The sequence below is a fragment of the Panthera pardus genome, unplaced genomic scaffold (assembly GCF_024362965.1).
Source record: "Panthera pardus isolate Hobbes unplaced genomic scaffold, ASM2436296v1 HiC_scaffold_24, whole genome shotgun sequence".
NCBI classification, from domain to species: domain Eukaryota; kingdom Metazoa; phylum Chordata; class Mammalia; order Carnivora; family Felidae; genus Panthera; species Panthera pardus.
This window is the reverse complement of record NW_026526810.1, coordinates 15888066-15899282: the sequence shown is the minus strand read 5'-3', so window position 1 is coordinate 15899282 and position 11217 is coordinate 15888066.

Below are 11217 nucleotides of genomic sequence, written 5' to 3'. Positions count from 1 at the left end.
TTTTACTGGCTTCCATGTACTTCTTTATTTACTATTTAATTTCTTCATTAACCCATTCATTCTTAGTAGTATGTTCTTTAATCTCCAAGTATTTGTGGTCTTTCCAATTTTTTTTCTTGTAGTTGACTTCAAGTTTCATAGCATTGTGGTGTGAAAATATGCATGGTGTAATCTTAATTTTTTTGTACTTCTTATGGCTGATTTGTGATCTATTCTGGAGAATGTTTCTTGTGCACTCAAGAAGAATGTGTATTCTGCTGCTTTAGCATGAAATGTTCTGAATATATCTATTAAATCCATCTGGTCCATTGTGTCATTCATAGCGATTGTGTCCTTGTTGATTTTCTGCTTAGATGATCTGTCCATTGCTGTAAGTGGGGTGCTAAAGTCCCATGGCATTATTGTATTATTATCAATGACTTTCTTTAAGTTTGTGATTAATTGATTTATATATCTGGGTGCTTCAAAGTCGGAGGCATAAATATTTATAATTGCTAGGTCTTCTTGGTGGATAGACCCATTAATTATGATATAATGCCTTTCTTAATCTCTTATTTCACTCTTTGTTTTAAAATCTAGTTTGTCTGATATAACTGTGGCTATTCTTGCTTTCTTTTGATATCCATTAGCATGATAGTGGATCTCCATACCCTTACTTTCAATCTGCAGGTGTCTTTAGGTCTAAAATTAGCCTCTTGGATGCAGGTATAGTGAAATATTATTCAGTTATTAAAAAGGAATGAAATATTGCCATTTGCAACCACATGGATGGAACTATAGAATATAATGTTAAGTGCAATAAGGCAGAGAAAGACAAATACCATATGATTTCACTCATATTTAGAATTTAAAAAATACAAAATAAAAAAAAGAGAGAGAGAAAGAGAGAGAGAGAAACTAGGAAACAGACCTTTACTATAGAGAACTGATGGTTTCTAGGGGGGTGGGGTGGGCATATGTATTAAATATGTGACAGGTATTAAGGACAATACCTGTTGGGTGATGTATGGAATTGTTGAATTTCTTTATTGTATACCTGAATCTAATATAACACTGTATGTCAACTATAGTGGAATTAAATAACAATATAAAAAGGAAGAAAATGAAAATTAAAAGTAGAACTACATATGATCCTGTAATTGCACTCCTGGTTTTTTACCCAAAGTATACAAAAACACTAAGTTGAGGGAATATCCACAACCCTGACTACTGTGGCATTGCTTACAATAGCTAAGTTTTAGAAGAAGCCCAAATGTCCATCAATAGATGAATGTATAAGGAAGATGTTACACCACACACACACACACACACACACACACACAGAGGAGAGTATTGTTTCTCCATAAAAAAGAATTAAATCTTACCATTTGAAACAAAATAGGTGGATCTAGAGTATAGTTCTTTTTTTTCTTAATATGAAGTTTATTATCAAATTGGTTTCCATACAACACCCAGTGCCCATCCCAAAAGGTGCCCTCTTTAATACCCATCCTCCACCCTCCTCTCCCTCCCACCCCCATCAACCCTCAGTTTGTTCTCAGTTTGAGAGTATAGTTCTAAGCAAAATGAAGTAGTCTGAGACACAAGTACCATATAATTTCATTCATATGTGGAATGTAGGAAAAAAAACACAAACAAAGGGGAAAAATGAAAAAAAAGCAGACTGTTAACTGTAAATAACAAACAGTGGTTACTATGGGGGAAGTGAGTAGGAGAAATGTGCAAAATAGGTGAAGGGGAATAGGAGAACACTTCTCTTGGTGACCATTTAGTAATATATAGAATTGTTGAGTCATTATATTGTAGACTTGAAACTAATACAACACTGTGTATTAACTACACTGGAATTTAAATACATATACACACATGCACACACACACACACACACACACACACGTTGAAAAAACTTACCCTTCACTTTACATAGGAGATCTGGGCAATCCCTATACCACAGGACTCCTAAAAATATCACTGAGTTAGTACATGCTTTCATTTTATTTGCTATATTCTATACCAGCTAAAATCCAAATGTTTTATCAAGAAGTTTATATTCCTGCTTGCTCAGTAGGTCCAATCAATATAAAGTCATCAGTGCAATATATCAATGTAGTATCTTTGTAAGAAAGAGGAAACCAAGATCCCTGAAGAACTAAACTGTGATAAGGCTGGAGAGTTAATATACTTCTAAAGTATGACCATGAATATATTTTTTGTCCTTGAATAATTAAAGAAATTGTTACTGGTGGGCTTTATGGAAAGATAGAGAAAAAGATATAGCTTCATACTGGGTACGAGAAGGTATGTGAATTTGCTCAAGAAATGAAATTACAACTGGCATAGCAACTACCATAGGATCACTACTTGGTTAAGCTAGTAATAATCCATTCTTTTTCTTACACAGATCAACCTCTGTACCTCAAAGCCAAATAGAAATATTGAATGTGGATGTGATGGAAATCACCACTTTTGCATCTTGCATCTTGCATCTTTGATGTTGGCAAGTATCTCTGCAATCCCTAAAGGAATGTTAGGTATTGCTTTTGATTTACTATCTTCCTAGGTAAAGGTAATTATTATGGCTTCCATGTGGCCTTTCCCATGATAATAGCCTCATTCTGCAGGTCAGGAAATAAATGTTAATTGTTACATCTATTAAGTATGCTACTCTAATTATGCATTCTTGAACTGGAAGGAATGATTCAGGATGGTCTTTTACCTGATGGGTTAACCCAAATTTTTATTCCTGAAGCATCTGGACTATAGTATACTTGTCCTGCTTGGATTATGTTATCAGTTTTACATTGCCCTTAATCTTAGAACATGTTATGAGAGACTAAGAGAAAAATTACCAGGTGTACTCACAACTGCAAAGAAAAGACCTCCCCCCCCCCCCCCCCCCCCCCCCCCCCCCGCCACCGTTCCTGGAACCAGCCAGGGCGTGCCCAGTTGTGGTCTGACCTAAGGGCGGGAACCAATCAAGTTCTGCTGAGTGTTCAAATGTAAATGTCAACCAATAACAGCTCTGTAACCGCAAAAAAATCCCTAACTTGTTTGTGCCTGTCTATAAAAGAAGCTGTAAGATCCTCGCTCGGGGCCTCTTAGCGTCACCGGCAATGAGTGCGCGGAGGACCAGGTTCAAACCTGCAATAAACGACCCTTGCCGCTTGGCTTTGACTCTGGACTCTGGTGGATTGTTTTCGGGGGGTCTCTCGAATCCGGGCGTATCATTTGGGGGCTCGTCCGGGATCCCCCCAAACCCACCAGACCCCAAGTCAACGGGTCATCCCTGAGACCGATCGGTAAGTGAGCCGGCTCTGTCCATTTCTGTTTGTCTGTTCGTTTCTGGCTCTCCCGCGCGGGATCTGTATCGGTGACTGACACAACCCTGGCGGACGCGCTATAGGGCAGTCGGTCGGGTCCAGTAGGAGACGTCCACTGGCACCCATCTGGGGCACCTTTTTGGGCCCATCAGAATTTTTCTGTTCGGGTGGCAGACACCTCAAACGCGCTAGCGATCTAAGTGTTGTGTTCTCTATTCTATAACCTTTAAGTGTTAAACTCCTTCTCTTTCACAGGTGACCTGGCCTGGCCCAGCCAGAAATCCTCATAACTTTACTGTTTCTCCTTTTAATCTTTTCCTCCACCTCCAGGATATAGATGGGCCAATCTCAAAGCACTCCCCTTTCTCTCCTCTTGCTAAATTCAGGGATGTTAGAACCAGAGGACAGAATTTGAGTTTAGATATCTGGCGGGGAAAATTAATAACGCTCTGCCACTCTGAATAGCCAACCTTCAGCGTTGGATGGCCAACCGAAGGAACTTTCTGCCTCCTTATAATTGCTAAGGTGAAATCAAAGATTTTTCTACCGAGTCGCGAGGGACACCCGGATCAGATCCCCTACATTCTTGTATGGTGGAATTTAGTGGAAAATCCACCCCCTTGGTTGGCCCCCTTCCTATCCTCGGGAACGTGTAAGGTCCTTGCCATGCGGCCTGCAGATCCCCCAAAATCAAGGACGCCAGCCGTGCCCTTGTATCCCATATTGCCCGATAGGACCTACTATCCTTAGACCCTCCACCCTATCATCCGCCTCCCCTCGTACCCCAGGCCCTGCCTGCAGCAGCCACCCCACCAGTCGCCCCGCTAGTTGCCCCCCTAGCAGAACCGGGAGGACGGGAAGCAGCAGCTGCGCTGGAACCAGGAGGACAGGAGGCAGCAGCCGTGCTGGGCCCCATTGAAAATGAAACCAACCGCGAGGGGCCAGCCGGCCAAACCCGCGGGCGCACCCAGCGTGAGCCAAACCCTCGCCTCCCCGACTCCACTGTGGCCCTACCCCTGCGGGAAATAGGACCCCCCGATGAAACAGGCAACCCCGACTCCAGTATTGGCCCTTTTCCACCAGTGACCTTTACAACTGGAAAACACAGAACGCTCGATTCTCTGATAACCCTAAAGACCTAATAGCTCTTTTAGACAGTGTCATGTTCACCCACCAGCCCACCTGGGACGACTGTCAGCAGCTCCTCCGCATCCTGTTCACTACAGAGGAGCGAGAGAGGATCCAATTAGAAGCAAGAAAGCTGGTTCCCGGAGACGGCGGTCGGCAGACATCTAACCCTGACCTCATTAATGCGGCTTTCCCCCTAACCAGACCTCCACAGGACGAATGGGACTACAACACGACAGAAGGTAGGGGAAGGCTACACATTTATTGCCAAACTCTGATGGCTGGTCTCTGGGCTGCAGCTTGCAAGCCCACCAATTTGGCTAAGGTATATTCGGTCTTACAGGGAAAGGCAGAGAGTCCAGCTGCTTACTTAGAGAGGTTAATGGAAGCCTTTAGGCAGTTTACACCCATGGATCCAGAAGTCCCTGAGAACCAAGCTGCTGTCGTTATGTCCTTTGTAAATCAAGCAACTCCTGACATTAAGAAAAAACTCCAAAGGCTAGAGGATTTAGAAGGTAAACAGATCCAGGATCTGCTCCGTATGGCACAACGGGTCTACAACAACAGGGATGCCCCAGAAGACAGACAGATCAAGGTCACAGAGAAAATGACTAAAGTCCTGCCCGCTAGAGTCCAGAAAGAACAGCCACCCCCAGAAGGCACTCAAACAACACGCCCTCCCAGGCGGCACTTAGATAAAGATCAATGTGCCTATTGTAAAGAAAAAGGCCATTGGATATGAGAATGCCCCAGGAAGAAACAACCCCGCCCCAGCCAAGGACAATGGCAGCCTAAAATAGCCCCCATACTGTTTACCCAAGATACAGAATAGGGAGGACGGGGTTCGGATCCCCTCCCCAAACCTAGGGTAACATTGCAAGTGGAGGGGACCCCGGTCCAGTTCCTAGTTGATACCAGGGCACAGCACTCAGTTCTGGTCAAGCCCCATGGAAAAGTATCTGAAAAATCATCCTGGGTACATGGTGCCACCAGAATAAAGAAGTACCCCTGGACAACTCAGAGGACTGTGGACTTAGGAACTGGGAAGGTAACCCACTCCTTCCTGGTCATTCCCGACAGCCCCTGCCCCTGTTGGGGAGGGATTTGCTTACCAAAATGGGTGCCCAAATTCATTTCCAACCGGGGGACCCACAGTGACTGACGTCCACAACCAACCCATATCTGTACTCACTGTGAAACTAGAAGATGAATATAGGCTCCATCAGGAACCCACTCCTCTGGTTCAGGGCATCGAGCCCTGGCTTCAACGCTTCCCAGACGCGTGGGCAGAAACGGGTGGTATGGGGTTAGCAAAACATCGCCCAGCCCTATTTATAGAGGTCAAGCCCGGGACGGACCGCGTCCGCATGCGCCAATACCCTATGCCCGCGGAAGCCAAAAATGGCATCACACCGCATATCCGCCGCCTCCTTGACTTTGGGGTCCTACACACCTGCCACTCCGCATGGAATACACCCCTGCTGCCCGTGCGCAAACCCAACAGCAGGGAATACAGACCAGTGCAGGACCTGAGAGAAGTCAATAAGCGGGTGATGGGCATACATCCAACCGTTCCTAACCCGTATACTCTCCTGAGCGCCCTCAGCCCACAAAAACAATGGTATACTGTTCTGGATCTAAAAGATGCTTTTGTCAGCCTACCACTAGCGCCTAAAAGTCAAGAGCTATTTGCATTCGAGTGGACAGATCCAGACAGGGGCATAAATGGCCAGCTCACTTGGACCAGACTGCCACAAGGATTCAAGAACTCTCCGACCCTGCTCGACGAGGCTCTACACGAAGATTTAAGTGAGTACAGACAACAACACCCTAATATAATTCTCCTACAGTATGTTGATGATCTCTTAATAGCTGCCGAGACACCCGAAGCCTGCATCCAGGGAACCGAAGGTCTCCTGCGAACTCTGGGAACCTTAGGCTACCGCGCCTCAGCAAAGAAGGCTCAGATCTGCAAGTCAGAGGTAACTTACCTGGGTTACTTACTGAGAGGGGGGCAACGCTGGCTAACGGATGCCGGGAAAGAGACTGTCCTTCATATTCCCAGACCGCAGACACCCCGACAGGTGAGGGAATTCCTAGGGTCGGCTGGGTTCTGCAGATGATGGATACCAGGGTTTGCTGAATTAGCAAAACCTTTATACCAGGCAACAAAAGATCAACAGCCCTTTAGTTGGATGGAAGAAGCTGAACAGGCCTTCCAACGAATCAAAACTGCTCTGCTATCAGCACCTGCCCTGGGACTCCCCGATGTCTCCAAACCCTTCCACCTATATGTAGATGAAAACCGGGGCATAGCCAAGGCGGTGCTAACCCAGCATTTGGGCCCTTGGCGCAGGCGAGTAGCCTATCTGTCTAAAAAGCTAGATCCAGTGGCCACCGGATGGCCACCCTGTCTCCGGATGGTTGCAGCCACTGCCCTAATGGTAAAGGACGCTGATAAGCTGACCATGGGCCAAGAGCTACAAGTCACCACCCCGCATGCCTTCGAGGGCATCCTCAAGTAGCCGCCTGACTGATGGCTGAGCAATGCCCGACTCACTCATTACCAGGGACTGCTGTTGAACCCCCTCAGGGTCATCTTCACCCCCCCAATGGCCCTGAACCCAGCATCACTGCTGCCAGACTCAGACATGGGAACCCCACTTCATGACTGCGCCGACATACTGACTCAAGTTTATGGGGTCTGGGAGGACTTGCAGGACCACCATTATTGGATGCGGACGCCATCTGTTTTACCGACGGAAGCAGCTTCGTTCACCAAGGACAAAGGTATGCGGGGGTGGCCGTAATTTCAGAAACCGAGGTGATTTGGGCAGAAGCCCTACCCCCTGGAACCTTGGCCCAGAAAGCTGAACTAATAGCCTTAACCCAGGCCCTAAAATTAGGGAGAGACCGCAAGCTAACCATGTACACTGATAGTCGATATGCCTTTGCCACCGCTCATGTACATGGGGCGATATACAGAGAACAGGGGCTCCTCACAGCTGAAGGGAAAGACATCAAAAATAAAGAAGAGATTCTAGCCCTGCTAGCAGCCTTATGGGAACCCAAAAAGCTAGCGATTGTGCATTGCCCAGGACACCAGAAGACAACCGACCCAGTTTCCCGGGGCAACAATTCGGCCGATCAGACTGCATAAAACATAGCTCGGCCCCCAGCGCAATTGCTGATTGTACAGCTGCCAGACCCTGGACCCCGGGAATTGCCCCCCAGCCCTGAGTATTCAGAAAGCGACATTCAATGGATGAGTAAACTTCCTATGACCCGAATCAAAGATGGCTGGTGGAGAGACTCCAAAAGCAGCATTATACTCCCAGATAAACTAGGATGGCAAGTTCTAGAGCGGATCCATCGCAGCACCCACTTAGGTTCCCGGCGAATGTTGGACTTACTGAGGCAGACTGGACTAAAAATCAGAAATGTCTCTGATAAGGTCGATCAAGTAGTCACTAAATGTACAGTGTGCCAACTCAACAATGCGAGTAGCAATCCTCAGACAACTGGGGTAAGACAAAGAGGGAGCAGACTGGGGACCTATCGGGAAGTAGATTTCACTGAGGTAAAACCAGGGAAATATGGATATAAGTATTTGCTAGTTTTTGTAGATACCTTTTCAGGATGGACTGAAGCCTTTCCAATCAAGAATGAAAGGGCGCAGATTGTAGCCAAAAAGATCCTGGAAGAAATCCTGCCCAGGTATGGTTTTCCAGTAATGATAGGGTCAGACAATGGACCTGCATTCATCTCTAAGGTAAGTCAGGGACTGGCTTCCATACTTGGGGCTGATTGGAAATTACATTGTGCATACCGACCCCTAAGCTCAGGACAGGTAGAGAGAATGAACAGAACATTAAAGGAGACCCTAACCAAATCGACCATGGAGACTGGCGCTAATTGGGTGGTCCTTCTCCCCTACGCTCTGTTCAGGGTGCATAATTCCCCATACAAACTGGGACTCACACCCAATGAAATAATACATAGTAGACCACCCCCCATCATCCCTAACCTAACAGATAACCTTGTCAAAGTTGAGAACGATAATAGTCTTGAATTCTTGTTCTCCCTACAAGCCTTGCAGAGGGTTCATGAAGATGTATGGCCCAAATTAAAGGAACTCTATGAGACTGGACCCCCGCCTATTCCACATCAATTCCGGTCAGGGGATTGGGTCCTCATCAAACGTCATCGGTAGGGAACTCTGGAGCCCAGGTGGAAAGGACCCTTCCAGGTCATCCTGACAATGCTTCTGCCATCCAAGTAGACAGAATCGCCACCTGGATCCATTTCGCCCACACCAAACCAGTGGACCCGTTCTCAGACCTCATTGGACCTTCAAAGACAACCTGGACTGTTGATCAGACTAAGGACAATCCTTTAAAATTGACCCTACGCCGCCAATGGACTGAGCCATATCTATGGTACTTGCCCTCCTCTTGATTGTTCTGCAAATTCTGTCTGTAAATCCAAACCCCCACAACCCCTATAATTTGACATGGGAAATTACTAATTTAGAGACTCATGAAGTCTACAACAAAACCCTAGGAACTGCCCCATTGAATACCTGGTGGCCAGATTTATATTTTAATTTAGAAAAAAATTAGTCCATTAGAAGAAATGGAAGGAGGTAAATGGAGGCAACTGCAAAGGAGGGTATCAGTAAATAGAAATGGATTTTATGCATGTCCGGGATTTAGGACGGGGGCGATGAGGCACACATGTGGAGGGTTTGAAACCCTCTATTGCACAGCCTGGAGTTGTGTCACCTCCAATGATGGGGAATGGAAGGGGGAAGTAAAACCCCAATTTATTGAAATGTCCTATGTCTGACCATGTACCTGCACCAGGTATGATGAAAACTGTAACGTTATTTGTGTAAGATTTACAGAGGAGGGGAAAAAGGACAGGCGGTGGGTCTCAGGACTCACTTGGGGACTCTACTTATATCAATATCCCCTCTTTGGGACTGCCATTCAAATGAAATTAAAAGTCACCCCTCTTGTACAACCGGTGGGGCCAAATCAGATATTAGGAAAAAAAAAAAAAAAAAAAAGAGACGAGCCTATCCCCAGGCAGATCCCCACTACTCCCTCCAGCAGGACCCCTGTCCTTACCCCAGGAGTAAAAGCACAAGCTGTCCAAGAAAATCAGAACCCAGAAGGCATAGACTCCCTATGGAAATTGCTAACAGCAGCATATGAGGCCTTAAACCGATCGGACCCTGAGGCAACAAGGGCCTGCTGGCTATGTTATGATATAAAACCCCCCTTCTATGAAGCCATAGGTCTAGCTGCCCCTTTTTCACAATCAGGAGAAGAGTCGCCAGCAGCTTGCAAGTGGAATCAAAAGGGCCCCGGCCTCACACTGCAAGCGGTCACTGGCAATGGGACTTGTATAGGAAAGGTCCCCTCTAGCCATATCCAGCTCTGTGCCCCAACTAATTACTCTATAGATGAATCTAAATGGATAATTCCAGCTCCTGACAGTTGGTGGATTTGTTCTAAGACAGAGCTCACCCCATGTGTTAGCAGAGATGTTTTTAATTCATCACCCGAATATTGTTATCATGGTATTAATATTTCCAAAGGTTATTTACCACCAAGAAAATGTTGTATATGATCTGTGGACAGAAGGGACAGAAGCAAGAGAGTCAATAAGAACAAAATGGGAACCCTTTACGGCCATAACCTTGGCCACCTTATTTGGCCTCGGTACCATAGAGGCAGGAACTGGGATCTCATCACTAGCCATACAGCACCAAGGGTTCAATAGCCTAAGGGCAGCAATTGATGAGGATATAGCCAGACTTGAGGACTCAATCTCGCACCACGAAAAATCTCTGACCTCCCTTTCTGAAGTAGTCCTACAGAACCGAAGGGGGCTAGATCTAGTCTTCCTCCAACAGGGAGGTTTACGTGCAGCCTTAAGAGAAGAATGTTGTTTTTATGCTGACCACACCAGAGTAGTCCCAGAGTCCATGGCTAAAGTTAGAGAAGGCCTGGCCAAATGGAGGCATGAACAAGAACAACAACAAGGCTGGTTTGAGTCTTGATTCAATCAGTCCCCATGCCTAGCTACCCTGCTTTCTGCTCTAGCTGGGCCCCTTTTACTCCTCCTTCTCCTCCTCACCTTCGGGCCTTATATTATTAAACTAGTTGCCTTTATCAAAGACAGAGTTAACACAATCCAACTGATGGTCCTTAGGACCCAATACCAACCCGTCATTACCGAAATATTTGAGTCAGACACATAAGATCCAAGATTGGCTCTTAAGGCACCAAAGAGAGGGGGGAATGAGAGACTAAGAGAAAAATTACCAGGTGTACTCACAACTGCAAAGAAAAGACCTCCCCCTCCCTCCCCTCCCCGCTGTTCCCGCGACCAGCCAGGGCGTGCCCAGTTGTGGTCTGACCTAAAGGCGGGAACGAATCAAGTTTCCTGAGTGGTTTGAAAAAAGGCGGGAACCAATCAAGTTCTGCTGAGTGTTCAAATTTAAATGTCAACCAATAACAGCTCTGTAACCGCAAAAAAAATCCCTAACTTGTTTGTGCCTGTCTATAAAAGAAGCTGTAAGATCCTCGCTCGGGGCCTCTTAGCATCACCAGCAACGAGTGTGCGGAGGACCAGGTTCGAACCCGCAATAAATGACCCTTGCCGCTTGGCTTTGACTCTGGACTCTGGTGGATTGTTTTCGGGGGGTCTCTCAAATCGGGGCATATCAGTTAATACTAAGAGAATGTCTAAGTGATGT